Source organism: Coturnix japonica, chromosome W (assembly GCF_054131305.1).
Source record: "Coturnix japonica strain WE chromosome W, WE-NBRP24, whole genome shotgun sequence".
In the NCBI taxonomy this organism is placed as follows: domain Eukaryota; kingdom Metazoa; phylum Chordata; class Aves; order Galliformes; family Phasianidae; genus Coturnix; species Coturnix japonica.
In genome coordinates this window covers 9,727,569-9,747,966 of record NC_140701.1, presented here as the reverse complement: position 1 = coordinate 9,747,966, position 20,398 = coordinate 9,727,569, and the positions used below count along the sequence as shown (strand labels likewise).

The 20,398-nt window shown below is 48.6% G+C and overlaps 1 long non-coding RNA gene across 1 annotated transcript in view; it reads left to right on the top strand.

The window, feature by feature from the left end:
* LOC146754489 (uncharacterized) overlaps positions 1-14,535 on the top strand; it is an 80,637-nt gene extending 66,102 nt beyond the window's left edge. The window contains exon 2 of the long non-coding RNA XR_014938992.1: positions 12,946-14,535. This is a non-coding gene — a long non-coding RNA (uncharacterized LOC146754489). The remainder of the gene's footprint in view (positions 1-12,945) is intronic.
* The last annotated feature ends 5,863 nt before the right edge of the window (positions 14,536-20,398 follow it).

The window sequence follows — 20,398 nt, the reverse complement described above, 5'->3', positions numbered from 1 at the left end:
GGCCGTGGTCTCCCTGTTTCTCAGCACTGGCTTTTTTACCTACCTGAATCCCCCCTCCATTTCCTCCCCACTCCTGGATCTGACAGTGCCTCTTCTGTACTCAGTGGTTCCTCCAACACTGAACCCTATTATCTACAGCATGAGGAACAGGGAGATCAAGCAGGCTCTCAGGAAGGTGTTGCAATAAGCACTATTGCAGTGTCAATATTGTGCACATCTTCCTCGCACGATTCCCAGTGATGGTTCTTTATGTTTTATGCATCTTTGATTGTTTGATTATGTGAGATATAGCAATGTGCAAATAAAATGTTATTGAACAAATAAATAAAAATGTATTTCACATCTTTCCTACCTAATTTCCATTTTCTCTATCCAAGAGCTCATGGAAACATATAACCAGATTCCCTGAATACGTTATAAGATACTGAAAAAGGTATCAAAATAGACATTTGCTTAGCTTTTCTTTCTTCCTACTTTGTCTGGATTTGGGGAGGTGCAGCCGCAGACAGAAGCTCACTGTGTTCTTTTCATTTCTGATCTCTTTACACCGCCACAGTGCTCTCAAGTCCTCTCATTTGTGCAGGCTGAAGGTCTGGTTTTTCTCACAACAGTCCTGTTGTCTCTACAGCAGTACTTCGGGACAGCAGTCAGTAGCCCGCAATACGAACGCCTGTGTCAGGGCTGGTCTCCTTGCTGTCACTGCCATAACAAGAGGGCCCCCTTAGAGCAGGCCCAGAGAACTGGAGGCCTCTTCCAAAGCTGGTGTAAGGAATATACCTCAGGAGCTGCTCCCTGAGAAGACTTCAAGAGAAGACTTCAAGATATTCTGGTGCATTTCACTGACTGGCAGGGTTAGTTTCAGAAGTCCCAAGGAGATCTGTAAGGAACTCAAGTCAGTCCTGAGGATTAGAATCTGTGGTTTAAGGTCAAGATAAAAAGAAAATGATTATAAATATGATAAATGCATATATACATATATATATAGTATATTTTCACATATATACAATATAGGCAGTTGCTAACATATGTGCATGTAGTAATACATATACATATCATATATAGATGATAATAGTTTCTATGCATATCTGTTTGCAAGTCAAGGACCTGTTGCAGGCGTTTTAACAGCCACAAGGTTCACTGTAGGAACTGGAGAGGCTGTTATACTATTGCAGGCGTTGGAGCAACTGCAGAGCTCATTGCCAGAGCAGGAATCACTGCAGGACCTGGGATTAAAGTTTTAGCAGCCACTGTGCTCATTGGAGGGATTGGAGTGACCACAGGGCGTTAGCTCCTGGCACAGTGCACCTCACCTGGGAGGCATTTGTTTCATTTTCTTATCACAATACTTGGAACAGCTACAGGACCTGTAGCAGGAGTGACTGCAGAGCTCTTTATAAGGGGTGTATGTAATGTTATCTCAACCCTTGTAGCCTCACATTTGGCACCAAAATGACTGTGGTTGTTGAACCCAACATGTGGCTCAGCAGCACACAGTTCTTTGTGCAGTTCCCCATTCCCAGTGGGATGGGGAAGAGAACTGGGAAAAAAAAGTACAACTTGTGGGTTGTAACAAAGCTATTTACTAAGAGAGATAAAAGGAGAGGAGTAATAGTTATCACTATATATCCGTTGATTTGGAATTGTATGTATCAACTGATGCACAAACACTTGCTCAGCACCACCAGACTGATGCTCAGCTGGGCCCTGGGCAGTGAAGAGAGTGAGATGAACTCCCAGCCCTTTCAATACAATTTCTGCTTCCTGTCAGGTGATAGTGAACGTCCCTTAGGCCACTTCCAGTCAGCTGTGCGCAGTCTGTTCCCTCCCAGCTCCATGTGCCCTCCACTGACCATGGCCTTGGCTCCGTACAACACTGCTTAGCAGCATCTGTAAACATCAGAGTGTTATCAATGTTTTTCTCCTAGAACCAAAACACTGCACCATAGCAGGCAGTCTGAAGAAAATAATTCCATCTGAGCTGTAACTCAGATTCCTGCCTGTTCTCCTCCTCTTGTTCTTCCTTATCAGGAAGCGAGGAACAGAATCTGCTGCTCTCCTCTTTGTGCCTTTTCCATCAGTTCTCAGCTTGCTCCTCTGCCATCCCCAGGCAGAGCTCAGTGCACTCTCACAAAGGGCAGCAGCCTTTCCTCATCTTCTTGCCCATCCGTCATGAAGTGTCAGTGAATAGTGAAAAAGGACCCCATAGTAGATGAAAAGGGAACACTTTGCTACAGAAAGGGAAAGGGGGCCTCACTAAGGCAGAGTGTTGTTACATATAGATAGTTTATGTTAAGGGGGTCAGAGAGAGGGGGAACTGCAGATGCTAAGTTTGAGAAAACAAGGGGATGAAGGCCATGAAGATCAGGGTGGAACAGCCCGAGAACAGTGTGGGGATTAGATGTCCACAGAGCAAGCTGGAACCAGTTTGGGGGGTGCCCCTCCCACAGGGTCGAAAGTTTATGGTGAGGAAGATGATGAGCCTTCATCCCACGACCACCCCCACAAATCACTACGCATGCGCAAGGGGGGAGGGACTGCATGCTAATGGGGTCTCAGGAATGTAATGAATATGTATCCAAATTCCTGCAAACTATTGATGATGTATTAGTTCAGCCTATATCTGTTGTACACTTTCTCCTGACGTTGTGCAGGTGAGGTGGAGCTATCCCCCTTGCACCAGGGTGTATGCGCATCACTCATTAAACATACCTGCTTTATAACTACTTCGTGGTTATGGAGTTTGATTCCGCAAGTCACCATCTCTAGGGCCATCCTGCTCTATTGCCTGCTCCATTATCGGGGTGATAAGTCCATCAAGGCCTTTATATGGGACCTCATTCATCCCAATGACAACGGGAAGACTGGCAGGCAACAAGTGTGCATAAGTGTGACCCCATAGGTGCCAATGGGGACCCCAAGCCCCATAAGTGAGGCTCCAGACCCGTAAGTGAGGCTCCAGCCCCATAAGTGTGACCCACAAGTGAGGCTCCAGACCCATAAGTGGGAACACAGACCCATAAGTGGGAACACAGACTCGTAAGCGAGTCCTCAGACCCATAAGTGTGACCCCATAGGTGCCAATCGGGACCCCAAGCCCCATAAGTGTGAACACAGCCCCATAAGTGGGACCCATAAGTGAGGCCCCATAGGTGCCAATGGGGACCCCAAGCCCCATAAGTGAGGCTCCAGACCCGTAAGTGAGGCTCCAGCCCCATAAGTGTGACCCACAAGTGAGGCTCCAGACCCATAAGTGGGAACACAGACCCATAAGTGGGAACACAGACTCGTAAGCGAGTCCTCAGACCCATAAGTGTGACCCCATAGGTGCCAATCGGGACCCCAAGCCCCATAAGTGTGAACACAGCCCCATAAGTGGGACCCATAAGTGAGGCTCCAGCCCCATAGCTGTGAACCCAAAACCCCATAAGTGTCACCCATAAGTGGGAACACAGACCCATAAGCGGGTCACTAGACCCATAAGTGGGAACACAGACCCTTAAGTGTGACCCCATAGGGGCCAATGGGGACCCCCAGCCCCATAAGTGAGTCTCCAGCCCCATAAGTGTGACCCTAAAGCGTTGGAGGTGCCCCCAGCCCCATAAGTGTGACCCCATAGGGGCCAATGGGGACCCCAAGCCCCATAAGTGAGGCTCCAGCCCCATAAGTGGGTCCCTAGACCCATAAGTATGACCCCAGCTCCATAAGTGAGACCCCAAACCTTATGATTCTAGCCCCATAAGTGCCTCCCCAGCCCTATAACTGTGTCCCCAGCCCCATATGTGTAACCCCAAACCCCATAAGTGGGACCCCATAGGGGCCAATGGGGACCCCAGCCCTCTAAATGGGAACACAGACCCATAAGTGGGTCCCCAAACCCCATAACTATAGACTTGGAGATGTCCCCAGCCGTATAAGTGGGTCTCCAGCCCTGTAAGAGAGGCTGGAGACCCATAAGTGTGACCCCATAGGGGCCAATGGGGACCCTAGCCCCATAAGTGTGACCCATAAGTGAGGCTCCAGACCCATAAGTGGGACCAATAAGTGAGGCTCCAGACCCATAAGTGGGTCCTCAGACCCATATGTGGGAATACAGACCCATAAGTGTGACCCATAACTGCATCCCCAGCCCCATAAGTGAGTCTCCAGCCCCATAACTGTGACCCCAAACCCCATAAGTGGGAACACAGACCCATAAGTGCGACCCCAAACCCCATTTATATGGGACCTCATTCATCCCAATGACAATGGGAAGGCCGGCAAGCAACAAGGTGTCATGGTTTAACAATTTTGTAATTTTGCTATCAGTATTCCACATCATAACATCATATAAAGCATGAATAATTTTACTGAATCTGCAACTTACAGAAGAAGACTACATCTCCCAGAGAGCAACACGATAGGTCACGGGACCTGGACTCTATATTAACTTGGTCACAGAACAGACTGACGTCTTTCGAGTTCTGGCGTCCAGGGGAGTGTGTGGGAGCCTTCAGCCGTTCGCCTAGATTCACAGTAGGCCTCTCGGTTACGGGACTCATTCTCTCTCCTATTTTGCTTGATTCGTTAGCTCAATTTTCAATTATATTGTATTATATTGTGTTATCCTGTATTTCGATATAGTATTTAGTAAATAAGTGTGCCTCCTTAGATCGTTGCCGCTGTTTTCTTTTCCTAATTAACTTTTTCCTTTCGGCCTAGGGCCCCTCCGGGGCCCACAGCCCCTGTCACGGACGCAGGTGGATTTTTAGTTCAAACCGTGACACAAGGTAAGTACCCGGACCCATAAGTGGGACCCCATAGAGGTCAATGGGGACCCCAGCCCCATAAGTGGGAACACAGACCCATAAGTGGGACCCATAAGTGAGGATCCAGACCCATAAGTGGGACCCCAGACCCATAAGTGGGACCCAAAACCCCATAACTATGATTCTAGCCCCGTAAGTGTGACCCCATAGGGGGCAATGGGGGCCCCAGACCCATAAGTGTGACCCATAAGTGAAGCTCCAGCCCCATAAGTGGGTCCTCAGACCCATAAGTGTGGCCCCAGCCCCATAACTATAGACTTGGAGAGGTCTCCAGACCCATAAGTGAGGCTCTAGACCCATAAGTAGGTCCCTAAACCCATAAGTGTGAACACAGACCCATAAGTGTGACCCCAAACCCAAAAGTATGATTCTAGCCCCATAAGTGTGACCCCAAACCCCATTTATATGGGACCTCATTCATCCCAATGACAACGGGAAGGCCGGCAAGCAACAAGGTGAGTGCGACCCATAAGTGGGACCCCATAGGGGTCAATGGGGACCCCAGCCCCATAAGTGGGAACACAGACCCATAAGTGGGGGGAGCCCGGACCAATAAGTGGGACCAGAGATCCATAAGTGGGGCCTAAGACCCCATAAGTGGGACCCATAAGTGGGACCCCATAGGGGTCAATGGGGACCCCAGCCCCATAAGTAGGAACACAGACCCATAAGTGTGACCCCAAACCCAAAAGTATGATTCTAGCCCCATAAGTAACACCCCAAACCCTATAAGTGCCACCCCAGCCCCATAAGTGTGACCCATAAGTGAGGCTCCAGACCCACAAGTGTGACCCCATAGGGTCCAATGGGGACCACAGCCCCATAAGTGTCACCCAAAACCGCATAACCGAGACCCTATAAAACTTTGAGATGTCCCCAGCCCCATAAGTGTGACCCCAAAGGGGTCAATGGGGACCGCAGCCCCATAAGTGGGAACACAGACCCATAAGTGTGACCCAAAACCCCATAACTATAGACTTGGAGATGTCCCCAGCCCCATAAGTGCCTCCCCAGCCCCATAAGTAACAATAATAATAAGTTTTCTTTCCTTTAACCCAATTCAGGCCTTTCTGTCCCCATTTCTCGGGGTCGCAAAGGGAAGAAGGTGAAGCCCCACGGCGGCTTCGAGCCCCATAGAAACGACTGGAGCCACAAGTACAACCCGGAAAGCTTGTTCCAGGACGAGACCTACAAGAAACACCTCAAACATCAGAGCAACAAGTGAGTTGGGGGGCACGGCCCCCTAAGTGACATCCAGCCCCATAAGTGGGTCCCAAATGGCCCCATAAGTTGGCTTGGGGGTCCTAATGGGTCCCATAAGTGAGTTGGGGGGCACAGATCGCCCCATAAGTGACCTCCAGACCCATAAGTGGGTCAAAATTGCCCCATAAGTGACCTCCAGCCCCATAAGTGGGGCACAAATCCCCCGATAAACCCCATTTCTTAAGGGTTGGGGTCTTTGGGGTCCCAAATCCCCCCATAAGTGGGTCCCAAATTGCCCCATAAGTGGGTTTGGGGGTCCCAAATCCCCCCATTGACTCAATTTCTTATGGGTTGGGGTCCCAAATGGTCCCATAAGTGACCTCCAGCCCCACAAGTGGGTCAGAATCGCCCCATAAGTGAGTTTGGGGGACACAAATTGCCCCATAAGTGACCCATAACTTATGGGGTTTCCTATGGGGTCCCTTCCTTTCTGACCCATAACTTATGGGGCCCAACTTATGGGGTTTCCTATGGGATCCCTCATTTCTGACCCCCAACTTATGTGGTTTCCTATGTGGTCCCTCATTTCTGACCCATAACTTATGGGACCCAACTTATGGGGTTACTTACGGGGCGCAACATATGGGGTTTCCTATGGGGTCCCCTCATTTCTGACCCATAATTTATGGGTCCCAACTTATGGGGTTTCCTATGGGGTCCCTTCATTTCTGACCCCCAACTTATGGGGCCCAACTTATGGGGTTATTTATGGTGCCCAACTTATGGGGTTTCCTATGGGGTCCCTTCCTTTCTGACCCATAACTTATGGAGCCCAACATATGGGGTTTCCTATGGGGTCCCTCATTTCTGACTCCCAACTTATGGGGTTTCCTATGGGGTCTCTCATTTCTGACAACCAACTTATGGGGCCCAACTTATGGGATTACATACGGGGCCCAACTTATTGGGTTTCCTATGGGGTCCTTTCTTTTCTGACCCATAACTTATGGGTCCCTACTTATGGGGTTTTCTATGGGGCCCAACTGATGGGGTTCCCGATGGGGTCCCTTCATTTCTGACCCCCAACTTCTGGGGTTTCCTATGGGGTCTCTCATTTCTGACCCCCAGTTTATGGGGTTTCCTATGGGGTCCCTTCATTTCTTACCCATAAATTATGGGGCCCAACTTATGGGGTTACTTATGGGGCCAAGCTTATGGGGTTTCCTATGGGGTCCCTTCCTTTCTGACCCATAACATACGGGTCCCAACTTATGGGGTTTCCTATGGGGTCACCTCATTTCTTACCCATAAGTTATGGGGCCCAATTTACGGGGCCCAACTTATGGGGTTTCCTATGCGGTCCCTTCATTTCTGACCCCCAACTTATTGGGCCCAACTTATGGGGCCCAACTTATGGGGTTTCCTAGGGGTCCCTTCATTTCTGACCCATAACTTATGGGGCCCAACTTATGGGGTTTCCTATGGGGTCCCTCATTTCTGACCCATAACTTATGGGGCCCAACTTATGGGGTTTCCTATGTGGTCCCTCATTTCTGACCCACAACTTATGGGGTTTCCTATGAGGCCCCATCCATTCCTGCCCCGCAACTTATGGGTCCCATAGGGTTCTGCTCCGGGTCCGCATGCTGTATTACCTGAGGCTGGAGGTGATCGGGGACCAGGCCGACAAGGTGCTGGCTGGAGCCATGGCCAGGTGAGTCCTCCTGCCCCACAACTATGTCCTCCAGCCCCATAGCGAGGTCCTCCATCCCCATAGATTGCCATATTAGGGTCCTCCAGCTCCATATTGGGGACCCCAGCCCCATACTGGGGTCATTTGGGATCCCCCAGCCTCATATTAAGGTCCTCCCGCCCCATATTGAGGTCCTCCATCCACATAGATTCCTATATTAGGTTCCTGCAGCCCCATATTGAGGTCCTCCAGCCCCATAGATTCCCATATTATGGTCCTCCAGCCCAATATCTGGACCCCAGACCCATATTAGGGTCCTCCAGCCCCATATTGGGAACCCAGACCTATATTTGGGTCCTCCAGCCCCATAGCGAGGTCCTCCAGCCCCTTAGATTCTCACATTAGGGTCCTCCAGCCCCATATTGAGGACCCCTGCCCCATATTGGAGATCTCCAGCCCCATATTAAGGTCCTCCTGCCCCATAGTGAGGTCCTCCAGCCCCATAGATTGCCATATTAGGGTCCTCGAGCCCCATATTAATGCCCTCCAGCCCCATAGATTCTCACATTAGGGTCCTCCAGCCCCACATTGAGCCCCTTTAGCCCAATATTGGGGTCCTTCAGACTTATACTGGGGACCCCAGACCCATATTGGGGTCCTCCAGCCCCATAGCGAGGTCCTCCAGCCCCCTAGATTCTCATATTAGGGTCCTCCAGCCCCATAGCGAGGTCCTCCAGCCCCACAGATTCTCATATTAGGGTCCTCCAGCCCCATATGAAGGTCCTCCAGCCCCATATTGGTGTCCCCAGCCCCATATTGGGGGTCTTCTAGACCAATTTAGACCCATTTTGTGGTCCTCCAGCCCCATATTAATGTCCTCCAGCCCCATAGATTCCCACCATCTGGTCCTCCCTCCAGCCCCATATTAAGGTCCTCCAGCCCCATATTTGAGTCCTTTGGGGTCCTCCAGCCCCATAGATTCCCTCCCTTCGGTCCTCCAGCCCCACATTGGGGTCATTTGGGATCCCCCAGACCCGATATAGGGGTCTATGAGGTCCTCCATCCCCATATGAAGGTCCTCCAGCCCCATAGATTGCCACTCTATGGTCCTCCAGCCCCATATTGAGGTTCTCCAGCCCCATAGATTCCCATATTAGGGTCCTCCAGCCCCATAGTGAGGTCCTCCTGCCCTATATTAAGCTCCTCCAGCCCCATAGATTCCCACCCCAGCCCCATATTAAGGCCCTCCAGCCCCATATTAAGGTCCTCCAGCCCCATAGATGCCCCCCTGCTTCATATTAAGATCCTCCAGCCCCACATTAAGCCCCTCCAGCCCTATAGATCCCCACTCCAGCCCCATAGATCTTTCTGCCCCACACTGTGCCCCACAGCACCGTGTCCATCTTGTTCCTGTTGCTGGATCAACTGGAGTCCCCCATAGATTCCCACCCCAGCCCCATAGATTCCCACCTCAGCCCCACATGAAGCACCTCCAGCCCCATAGATTCCCATATTAAGCCCCTTTAGTCCCATATTAAGCCCCTCCAGCCCCACATTAAGACCCTCCAGCCCCATTGATTCCCATATTAAGCCCCTTTAGTCCCATATTAAGCCCCTCCAGCCCCACATTAAGACCCTCCAGCCCCATATAGAGCCCCTCCAGCCCCATAGATCCCCCCCCCCTGCCCCACATTAAGCTCCTCCAGCCCCATAGATTCCCATATTAGGGTCCTCCAGCCCCATAGATTCACACTCCAGTCCCATAGATTCCCACCCCAGCCCCATAGATTCCCCCCCCCCCCCCCGCCCCACTTTAAGCCCATCCTGCCCCATATTAAGGTCCTCCAGCCCCATAGATTCCCATATTAGGGTCCTCCAGCCCCATAGATTCCCCCCCTGCCCCACATTGAGCCCCTCCAGCACCATATTAATCCCCTCCAGCCCCACATTAAGCCCCTCCAACCCCATAGATCCCCATATGAAGGTCCTCCAGCCTCATAGATTCCCACCCTCTTGTCCTCCAGCCCCTTAGATTCCCACCCTCTTGTCCTCCAGCACCATATTGGGATCCTCCAGCCCCATCGATCCCCCCTCTGCCCCACATTAAGCCCCTCCAGCCCCATATTAATGTCCTCCAGCCCCAGATGAAGCTCCTCCAGCCCCATAGATTCCCATATTAAATTCCTCCAGCCCCATAGATTCCCATATTAAGGTCCTCCAGCCCCACATGAAGCTCCTCCAGCCCCATAGATTCCCATATTCCGGTCCTCCAGCCCCATAGATTCCCATATTCCGGTCCTCCAGCCCCATAGATTCCCATATTAAGCCCTTCCAGCCCCATAGATCCCTCCTGCCTCACACTGTGCCCCACACTGTGCCCCACAGCGCCGTGTCCATCTCGTTCCCGTTGCTGGATCAACTGGAGCCCCCCACGTCCTGGTGGGACACAGAGGCCGACAAGTCTCTCCTCATCGGGGTCTTCAAACATGGTATTTTTGGGCTGAAATATGGCGATTTTGGGTCATCTTGGGGTCATAAAATATGATATAAAATATGGGGTGGATTTGGGGCTGAAAAATGGGGTTTTGGAGGTTTTTTGGCTCAAAAATACGGTTTTTAGGGGCTTCAAAAATGGTATTTAATATGGGGGGTGGAGGGTGGATTTGGGGCTTAAAAACAGGGAATTTGTGTCATTTTGGGGGTCTTCAAATACGGTATATAATATGGGGGGGAGGGGGGGAGGGTGGATTTAGAGCTTAAAAACAGGGATTTTGGGTCATTTTGGGGGCTTCAAAATGGGGTATTTAATATGGGTGGGGGGAGGGTGGATATTAGGCTGAAAAACGTGGATTTGGGGTCTTTTTTTGTACTCCAAAATGGGGTTTTTGGGGTCGTCCAATATGGTATTTAATATGAAGGGGGAGGGTGGATTTTGGGCTTAAAAATTGCATTTTTGGGTCTTTTTTTGTGCTTCAAAAAAGGATATATAATATAGGGGTGGGGGGGCAGTGGATTTTGGGCTTAAAAACGTGGATTTGGGGGCTTATTTTGGGCTCAAAAATGGGGTTTTTGGGGTCTTCAAACACCGTATGTAATATGGGGGTGGGTGGTCTTATTTTGGGCTTAAAAACGGCATTTTGGGTCTCTTTTTTGTTGTATTAGGCGAAATCAGACCCTCGGGATGTAACGTGATAGGCCCTCCCCTGCTGGGTCATGCATATGTATAAAAGATAAGGATGAAACTGGATACCTATATAAGGGACCCTCACATTCCAATAAACGCCATTTTACAGCTCACCATAATGGTGTAACAAACAGCTGTGATTTGGTGGGGCCGTCGATACACATTCACAAAGGGACTTGACTTTCCAGGTTACCAGATCGGAGGTAACAAATGGTGCCCCGTGTGAGGAAAAGTCCTGGAGGTGAGTGTGCGGCCCCGTCCAGCAGCATTCCACACATTCCACATCCTTATCTCTTGACCAGCAGAAGCCTTCCTCGGAGGCCCCATCACGGTATCCAAAGCAACCTGCGTTCCTTCGCCCATCCTTGGGGGTGGGGAAGGGGAGTGAGCAGGGGCGGGAGGATGGGTCCCTTCCTCGAGATGGGATGTGTTGTGGGTGTGGTTCCGCCCCGGGGGGCGGGGTGGATAAGACTAACCAAGATGGAAGCCAATCCGCATCAGCGGGGGCGGAGGCAGAGGCGTTCCTAATCATCATAACCCTTCCCCAAGAGGGTGGGCTACTGGTCCAGCTCTACCTGGGGGGAGGGAGAGGGGAGAACAAGAGCGACCAAGTCTCGGATTGGTCAAAGATAAGGGAGGCATTCCTTTTTATCGTTAATTGGGGGCCCGGTCAGGGGGCCCCGGGCTCGAGTGGAGCCTCTGAAGCAGAAACAAGACCAGCTGACGAGCGAGCCACGGCAGCCCGAGTTGGAGTCGGTTAAACTCCTGCTGATAACTTGGAGGAGAGGAAGAATGCTTAGGATAAACTGTATTGATTATTGTCACTGTCTTTGTGATTGTTAAATGTTTATGGTATATGAAAGTATAAATGCAAATGGTATATGGAACTGTTAATGTTATAGGGATGTGTAAACATGAATGCTATATGGAAGTGGAATTATTAATGTTACATGGAAGTGTAATTGAGGGTTCGAGTAGTGGAATTATGAAAAACAAAAAACAGCAAAAGGTTACAGAAGAACAGTGAGTTAAAATATTGAATGTGATCTGCTCTAGCCAGAGAAGTTTAAGTGCCAGCAAGAGAACGCAAACCCCCGCGCTGCCCTTCCCTCACTGCTTAGCCCGCCCCCCCCCCCCCCCCCCCCCCCGCCCCTCGGCTCCGCCGCTTGTGAAAGTAAACAAATCGTTACTTCCGAATGGGACAAAAGCAAATCTCTTGCTAGTCGGAGCAAGAATGTCTTCATTTTCTCCCAATAATATACACATTTAGGGAACTAGGGCAGGGTACTTGGACAAATTTGTTGATTGAGCTTGGAAATTGTGGGGAATTTCCAAGGGGGAATTCTGGTGGTGGAGTTGGATGGAACGGTGGCAGCTGTACTAGAGCAGGTCCTGAAGATCCCAGGATGAGTTTTGCCCGTAGTGGGCTGAATGCAATGTGCTCACAGCAGTGCAAAGATATTTGTTTTCTGACAGTTTCAGGTGCATCTCACTCTGTACTGCATCAAGAATTACTATACTACCCATAGATGATTTTTGTAACTATAGTAGGAGTAGGTCAACAAGAAAAAGCTTACCAATTAAAAGAAAAAAGAAGAAAGCTAAGGGTGAAGCAAGTAACAATAGAAATAAGTGACTATACCTGTTAATAACTTTTCTGAGTAGTTTGTATTGTAGAGAGATCTAATATAGTGGTTTGTTATCTTTTAAGAGCAGGTGTTCCACCTGGGCTCTGTATCATGCACTGGCCATGCATATATGGAGTACATGTGAAAAAAGCCCTGCACAGGAGAGAATCTGTGATGGGTGAGAAAGGCAAGTGCACTTTGAAGCAGGGGACGCCCTGCAGGCACTGCCTATCGCATCCACCACTACTGTGTTCCTTCTCTCTCCTTTTGGTGGTTTGCCACCTCATAGTTGTCGATAAGTAATAATACATTAGCTTAGAAATTTTCATTTATAGAATTGTCTAAAATGAATGCTGGAATGAGTGTGTATATGTCAACTCAAAAAATTATGACGTTACATGTAACCTTATGTTTAGCGCATTATCAGTCAAGGTTTTGATTGAGTGATGATGATTATGTTAACATTTAAGTCCCCTGCAGCTCAGCGACACTGGGCCACTGCCATCATGGTCCTTGGTGTGCTGCGACACATCAAGACAGACAATGGCTCGTGCTTCATCTCAAGATCTACTCAAGGAGCATTGGGGAATATCTCACTCGACGGGCATCGCTGGGAATTCCCAGGGACAAGCATTGTGGAAAGGGCCAACCGTCTCCTGAAGGACAAGATACGTGTCCTTGGGGAGGGAAAGGTAACAGTGGTAGGATCCCAATAGCCCAGCAGGCTGAAGTATTGGCACAGCACATTATGCAATCAATCATTTTGAACGAAGAGGTTATGCCGCAGTAAAGGACAGAGAATCAGGAAAAATTTTATGGGTCCCATCGAGAAAAGTAAAACCTGATGCAGTGATCACCCAAAAGGGCGGTCTGGGAGAAACAGAAAACTAATCGAAAGCTGAGTACTTTTCTTTCAGGCATGCTGTTTTACAGAAAAGAGCTGCAATAGATTTCCTGCTGCTGGCTCAAGAGGCACAGGTGCAAGGACTTTGAATGAGAAAATGGAGTTCCAGCAGATATATGAGAAGCTTTGAGCAGAAGGATGAACTGTATAATATAGCCCAAGATGCCTTGAAAATACTAACTAAAGAAACACTAACATTATTACACACTGCACCACATACCTCTGCATGTTTACGTCACTTTTTAAATAACTCACCAAAAAAATTTATATAAGTACTAACACTTTTATATACTAGGATTAGGATTGGCGCTTGCGTTGTAACGGGGCATGGTTTTGTTAAGCATGGGGAGAGGGAGATGTTGTATTAGGCGAAATCGGACCCTCGGGATGTAACGTGATAGGCCCTCCCCTGCTGGGTCATGCATATGTATAAAAGATAAGGATGAAACTGGATACCTATATAAGGGACCCTCACATTCCAATAAACGCCATTTTACAGCTCACCATAATGGTGTAACAAACAGCTGTGACTTGGTCGGGGCCGTCGATACACATTCACAAAGGGACTTGACTTTCCAGGTTACCAGATCGGAGGTAACACTTTTTGTGCTTCAAAAGGGGGTATATAACATAGCAGCGGGGGTGGGAGGATTTTGCGCTGAAAAACGCGGATTTTGGGTCTTCTTTTGGGCTCCAAAATTAGTTTTGACAGTCTTCAAATATGGAATTTAATATGGGGGTGTCATGGTTTTGTAATTTTGTAATTTTGCTATCAGTATTCCACATCATAACATCATGTCAAGTATGGATACTTCTGTTGAATGTGCAGTCCACAGAAGAAGACTACATATCCCAGAGAACAACAGGAGTAACAATAAGTCACGGGACCAGGACTCTATATAATCTCGTTCCCAGGCTGGAGTGCCCTCCTTCTTCTCTCGAACTTCTCGGAGAGTGGGAAGCGTTCCAGCCGTGTCGCCTAGAGTTCACAGTAGGCCTCTCGGTTTTCGGAGACTCTCTCTCTCTCTGTTTCGTTCGATTTGTTAGCCTTAATTATATTATATTGTGTTATCTTGTATTTCGATATCATATTTAGTAAAATAAGTTTTTCCTCCTTAGATTGTCGCTGTTTTATCCCACTCCCCTTTTCCCCCTCCTTTCCGGGCCCCGGGGGGGGGGGCGTGGGGTGGCTTCCCCTGTCACGGGCATAGGTAAATCTAAGTAACTCGTGACAGATTTTTTGGTGGAGAATGCGGGCATAGAGCTTTTTAGCTTTTAGAACAACTCTCTCTTTGCTCTTAAAGAGCTTCGTTACGGGAGTGTTGGGAGTGTTATCTTTCCGTAGCTGCTCACGGAGAACGTGACCTTGAAATACCAGACAAATTGTCAACATTAAGGGCTGCTGCACATTCTCAGCACTGCTATCTAACTTTTGTGTAGAAAACAAAGGGATTTCTTTCTCCCTTAGAGCAAAGCTAGCTAGCTCTGACTTTTACAGAGCCTGCCAGCTATGAATCCACTCTTCATCCCAGTTGCTCTGTTTAAGGGATTGAAAGCAATTATGATCTTCTTAGGCCAGCTGGACAGCCTTTACCTCTGCAAACTGACTTGATTCTCCCTTACCTTCAGTGGCCTCTGCAACCTGTCGTGTGGGGCTCCACACAGCAGCTTTCCATTTGCGATGCTTCCCTACAATGCGACATGATCCGTCAGTGAATAGGGCATATTTCTTTTCATTTTCTGGTAATTCGTTGTATGGTAGGGCCTCTTTAGCACGTGATACCTCTTCTGCTGGTGATGTTCCAAACTTTTTATCTTCAGGCCAGTCCATGATTACCTCTAGGATTCCTGGACGATTGAGGTTTCCCATTCGCGCTCGCTGTGTAATCAGCGTAATCCACTTGCTCCAGGTGACATCGGTAGCATGATGGGTGGAGGGAACCTGTCCTTTGAACATCCAGTTCAGCACTGGCAGTCGAGGTGCCAAAAGGAGCTGTGTTTCAGTCCCGACTACTTCGGAAGCAGCCCGAACCCCCTCATACGCGGCTAAGATCTCCTTCTCAGTTGGAGTGTAGCACTCTTCAGACCCCTTATATGATCGACTCCAGAATCCCAGGGGTCGGCCTCGGGTCTCTCCTGAGGCTCTTTGCCACAAACTCCAAGTGGGGCCTTTCTCTCCAGCAGCAGTATAGAGGATGTTCTTTACATCCTGTCCAGTCCGTACTGGCCCCAGGGCCACGGCACGGGCTATTTCTTGTTTAATCTGTTAAAAAGCCTGCTGCTGCTGAGGGCCCCATGCAAAATAATTCTTCTTCCGCGTTACCTGATAAAGGGGGCTTACAATGAGGCTGTAGTTTGGAATGTGCATCCTCCAAAAGCCCACTGCACCCAGGAAAGATTGTGTCTCTTTCTTGCTAGTTGGTGGAGACATGGCAGTGATTTTGTCGATCACATCTGCTGGGATGTGACGACGTCCATCCTGCCACTTTATACCTAAGAACTGAATTTCCTGGGCAGGTCCTTTTACTTTGCTTCGCTTAATAGCAAAGCCAGCTTGTAGAAGAATCCGGATTATCTGCTCTCCTTTTGTGAAAACTTCTTCTGCTGTATCGCCCCACACAACAATGTCATCAATGTACTGCAGGTGTTCAGGAGCACCACCCTGTTCCAGTACAGTTTGGACCAACCCATGGCAAATGGTTGGGCTGTGTTTCCACCCCTGGGGCAAACGGTTCCAAGTATACTGAATGCCCCTCCAGGTGAAGGCAAACTGTGGCTTGCATTCTGCGGCCAAAGGAATAGAAAAGAAGGCATTGGCAATGTCAATGGTGGTATACCATTTGGCTGCTTTTGACTCCAGCTCGTACTGGAGTTCCAACATGTCCGGCACAGCAGCGCTCAATGGGGGTGTGACCTCATTCAGGCCACGGTAGTCTACTGTCAGCCTCCATTCTCCACTGGCTTTACGCACTGGCCATATGGGACTGTTAAAAGGTGAGTGAGTTTTACTGATCACTCCCTGATTCTCCAACTGGCGAATCAAATCATGAATGGGAAGCAAGGAATCCCTGTTGGTGCGATACTGTCGTCTGTGCACTGTCTTTGTAGCAATCGGTACCTGCTGCTCTTTTACTCGTAACAGCCCCACAACAGACGGGTCCTCTGACAGGCCGGGCAAAACAGACAGCTGCTTAATGTTGTCCATGTCTACAGCAGCTATCCCAAAGGCCCATCGATACCCCTTAGGATCCTTGAAATGCCCCCTTCTGAGGTAATCAATACCCAGTATACATGGAGCCCCTGGGCCAGTCACAATAGGATGTTTTTGCTAGTCTTTGCCAGTGAGGCTTATTTCAGCCTCCAGCACAGTCAATTCTTGAGAGCCCCCAGTCACTCCAGAAATATGGATTGATTCTGTCCCTTCATGACTGGAGGGCATTAGGGTGCACTGTGCACCGGTATCCACCAGCGCCTTATATTCCTGTGGTTCTGATGTGCCAGGCCATCGAATCCACACAGTCCAATAAACTCTATTATCCCTTTCCCTCCCCTGACTGAGGGCAGGGCCCCTCTATTGGTTACCTGTGATGACTGGAGCAACTCCACTGGTGGTTGGTATGTCTAGTAGTTCTTTCACCCGTGCTCGTAGTGCAGACGTGGGCTGATCATGCCACTTCCTCATGTCTTCTCCACGGTCACGTAGGTAGCGCCACATGGAAACACGCGGTGCAATCGTACTGTTGTTCTTTGCTCGAGCTGGGAAGCGTGTGCGTTTAACAGCTGAGACTTTTGATGATGCAGGTGGGGAGTAGGACTGGACTAGTTTGATCAGATCCTTCATTAGACCTGGTGGCACGTACGAGGATTGACCTTCATCAGTTGTTTCTGATACTATTACGGGATCATTACAATTAGTTGATGGAAACAATTTCTTGCACATTTCATCTACTCGGTTTTCTAGCCGTGAGATGGCAGAAACAGCGGCATGCAGTTGGGGGAGCTGCTGATCGGTGGTTTGAAGCATTATAATCAGCTCAACAACTCGGGGCCATCTGTCCACGAATCCTTTAGATCCTGATACCAATGACTGTGCAATTCTCTCTGGTGCTGTACTTGTGATTTTCTGCCACATGTCAGGATCGGCCCTCACTCAGGGTCAACTTCGCTTGGATCAGGGCTGTACAACATTTTCGCCATGGCCAATTCCCTCAGGCGCTGAATACCTTTTTGGACGGTATTCCAACTATCAAATTTAGGCTTCAAAGCATCCTTATAGGGGTACCTTTCTCTCACGGCTTCTAACAGCCGCAACCAGAGAGTGGCAGCTCCATCCGAACATCTGCTAATCCCTCTGTCGATACCTGCATCTTGGGCAATGCTTCCTAGTTGGCGAGCTTCATTACCATCTAGAGACAAGCTGTTGGCCCCGTTGTCCCAGCAGCGAAGCAACCAAGCAAGGATACCTTCATCTTGACGCCGTGTGAACTCCTTTCTTGAGCCTTGGATTTCAGTCAGCTTCAGAGGTCGACAATAGGTGATTTCCTCCTCATCATCAGTCTCTTCTTCATGCCTCTTGGTTTTTGCCTTTGCTTTTTTCGGTACTGCTCCATGCCCGGCACCTGGGTCTTCTGCTGCCCCCCCCTGTGCTTCTCCTTCTTTTCGTTCTAGACGCATGGACACCCGTTTCCATTTCTTGCCTTCCACAGGGGCAACTGATATTGCTACTGATGCCTCCTGTGACTGATCAGAATTAACTTGGGCTTGAATCTCAGATCGGAAACTCTCTCTCTCCAGAATAGTATGATACAAAGCACGGTATGCATAAGCCAAACCCCACATAAGGTTTACCTCCTTAGATCTCTGACCCAAATACTCACTTAATTTCTTAGGGTCCCTTAGGTGTTCAAGAGTGAAATCCCATGACACTGCGGGTCCCCATGCTTCTAAGACTTTTCCTAAACCTTTCCATATTCCCTGCCAGTCATCATTCTCTGGTTCTGGAGGAGACTTCCGCATAGAACGAATGCATAGGAACATATATGCATGCATTGATAGTGATAACATGAATGCAAGTATGAACCCTATCTCAGTTATTGAAAAGCGTGTGGAAATCTGAGAGTACAACCTAAATAGAAAGGGTTTTTTTAGCCTGTACAATGAATTAAACATGGTGGTGTTTGTAAAATTGCCTGTTCCATCTGGGATGCAAGTATTTGTAAAATTGCCTGTTCCATCTGGGATGCAAGTGTTTGTAAGATTCACAATTCCATCTGGGGTGTAGATGCCAAAATTCTGACCATACCACATCTCGTAAAAGTACCAGGCAGGTGTCTCCATCAGTATCCACCTTATTAGGCTATATATCTGCACAATTCCACAACACCAAATTATGGTGTTAATAGTTGACCAATACTTTAAGAAGATCATAATTGCTTTCAATCCCTTAAACAGAGCAACTGGGATGAAGAGTGGATTCATAGCTGGCAGGCTCTGTAAAAGTCAGAGCTAGCTAGCTTTGCTCTAAGGGAGAAAGAAATCCCTTTGTTTTCTACACAAAAGTTAGATAGCAGTGCTGAGAATGTGCAGCAGCCCTTAATGTTGACAATTTGTCTGGTATTTCAAGGTCACGTTCTCCGTGAGCAGCTACGGAAAGATAACACTCCCAACACTCCCGTAACGAAGCTCTTTAAGAGCAAAGAGAGAGTTGTTCTAAAAGCTAAAAAGCTCTATGCCCGCATTCTCCACCAAAAAATCTGTCACGGGTTACTTAGATTTACCTATGCCCGTGACAGGGGAAGCCACCCCACGCCCCCCCCCCCGGGGCCCGGAAAGGAGGGGGAAAAGGGGAGTGGGATAAAACAGCGACAATCTAAGGAGGAAAAACTTATTTTACTAAATATGATATCGAAATACAAGATAACACAATATAATATAATTAAGGCTAACAAAATCGAACGAAACAGAGAGAGAGAGAGTCTCCGAAAACCGAGAGGCCTACTGTGAACTCTAGGCGACACGGCTGGAACGCTTCCCACTCTCCGAGAAGTTCGAGAGAAGAAGGAGGGCACTCCAGCCTGGGAACGAGATTATATAGAGTCCTGGTCCCGTGACTTATTGTTACTCCTGTTGTTCTCTGGGATATGTAGTCTTCTTCTGTGGACTGCACATTCAACAGAAGTATCCATACTTGACATGATGTTATGATGTGGAATACTGATAGCAAAATTACAAAATTACAAAACCATGACACTTGTATTTCGATATCATATTTAGTAAAATAAGCTTTTCCTCCTTAGATTGTCGCTGTTTTATCCCACTCCCCTTTTCCCCCTCCTTTCCGGGCCCCGGGGGGGGGGCCGTGGGGTGGCTTCCCCTGTCACGGGCATAGGTAAATCTAAGTAACCCGTGACAGTTGGCGGGGGGGGGGGGGTGTATTTTGGGCTTAAAAACAAGGTTTGGGGGGCTTTTGGGGGGCTTCAATTCTGGTTTTTAATATGGGGGTGGAGGGTGGATTTTGGGCTTAAAAATGGCATTTTTGGGTCTTTTTTTGTGCTTCAAAAGGGATTATATAATAAATGGGTGGGGGGGCAGTGGATTTTGGGCTTAAAAACGTGGATTTGGGGGCTTTTTTGTGCTTAAAAACGGGGTTTTTTGGTCTTCAAACACCTTATGTAATACGGGGGGGGGGTCTTATTTTGGGCTTAAAAACAGCATTTTTGGGTCTTTTTTTGTGCTTCAAAAGGGGGTATATAATATAGCGGCGGGGGAGGGTGGGTTTTGGGCTTAAAAACGGGGATTTTAGGTCATTTTGGGCTAAAAAATGGGGTTTTTTGGTCTTCAAACACCCTATGTAATATGGGGGGGGGGGGGGGGGGGATGGATTTTGGGCTTAAAAACAGCATTTTTGGGTCTTCTTTCTTGCTTCAAAAGGGGGTATATAATATAGGGGGTAGTGGATTTGGGGCTTAAAATGTGGGATTT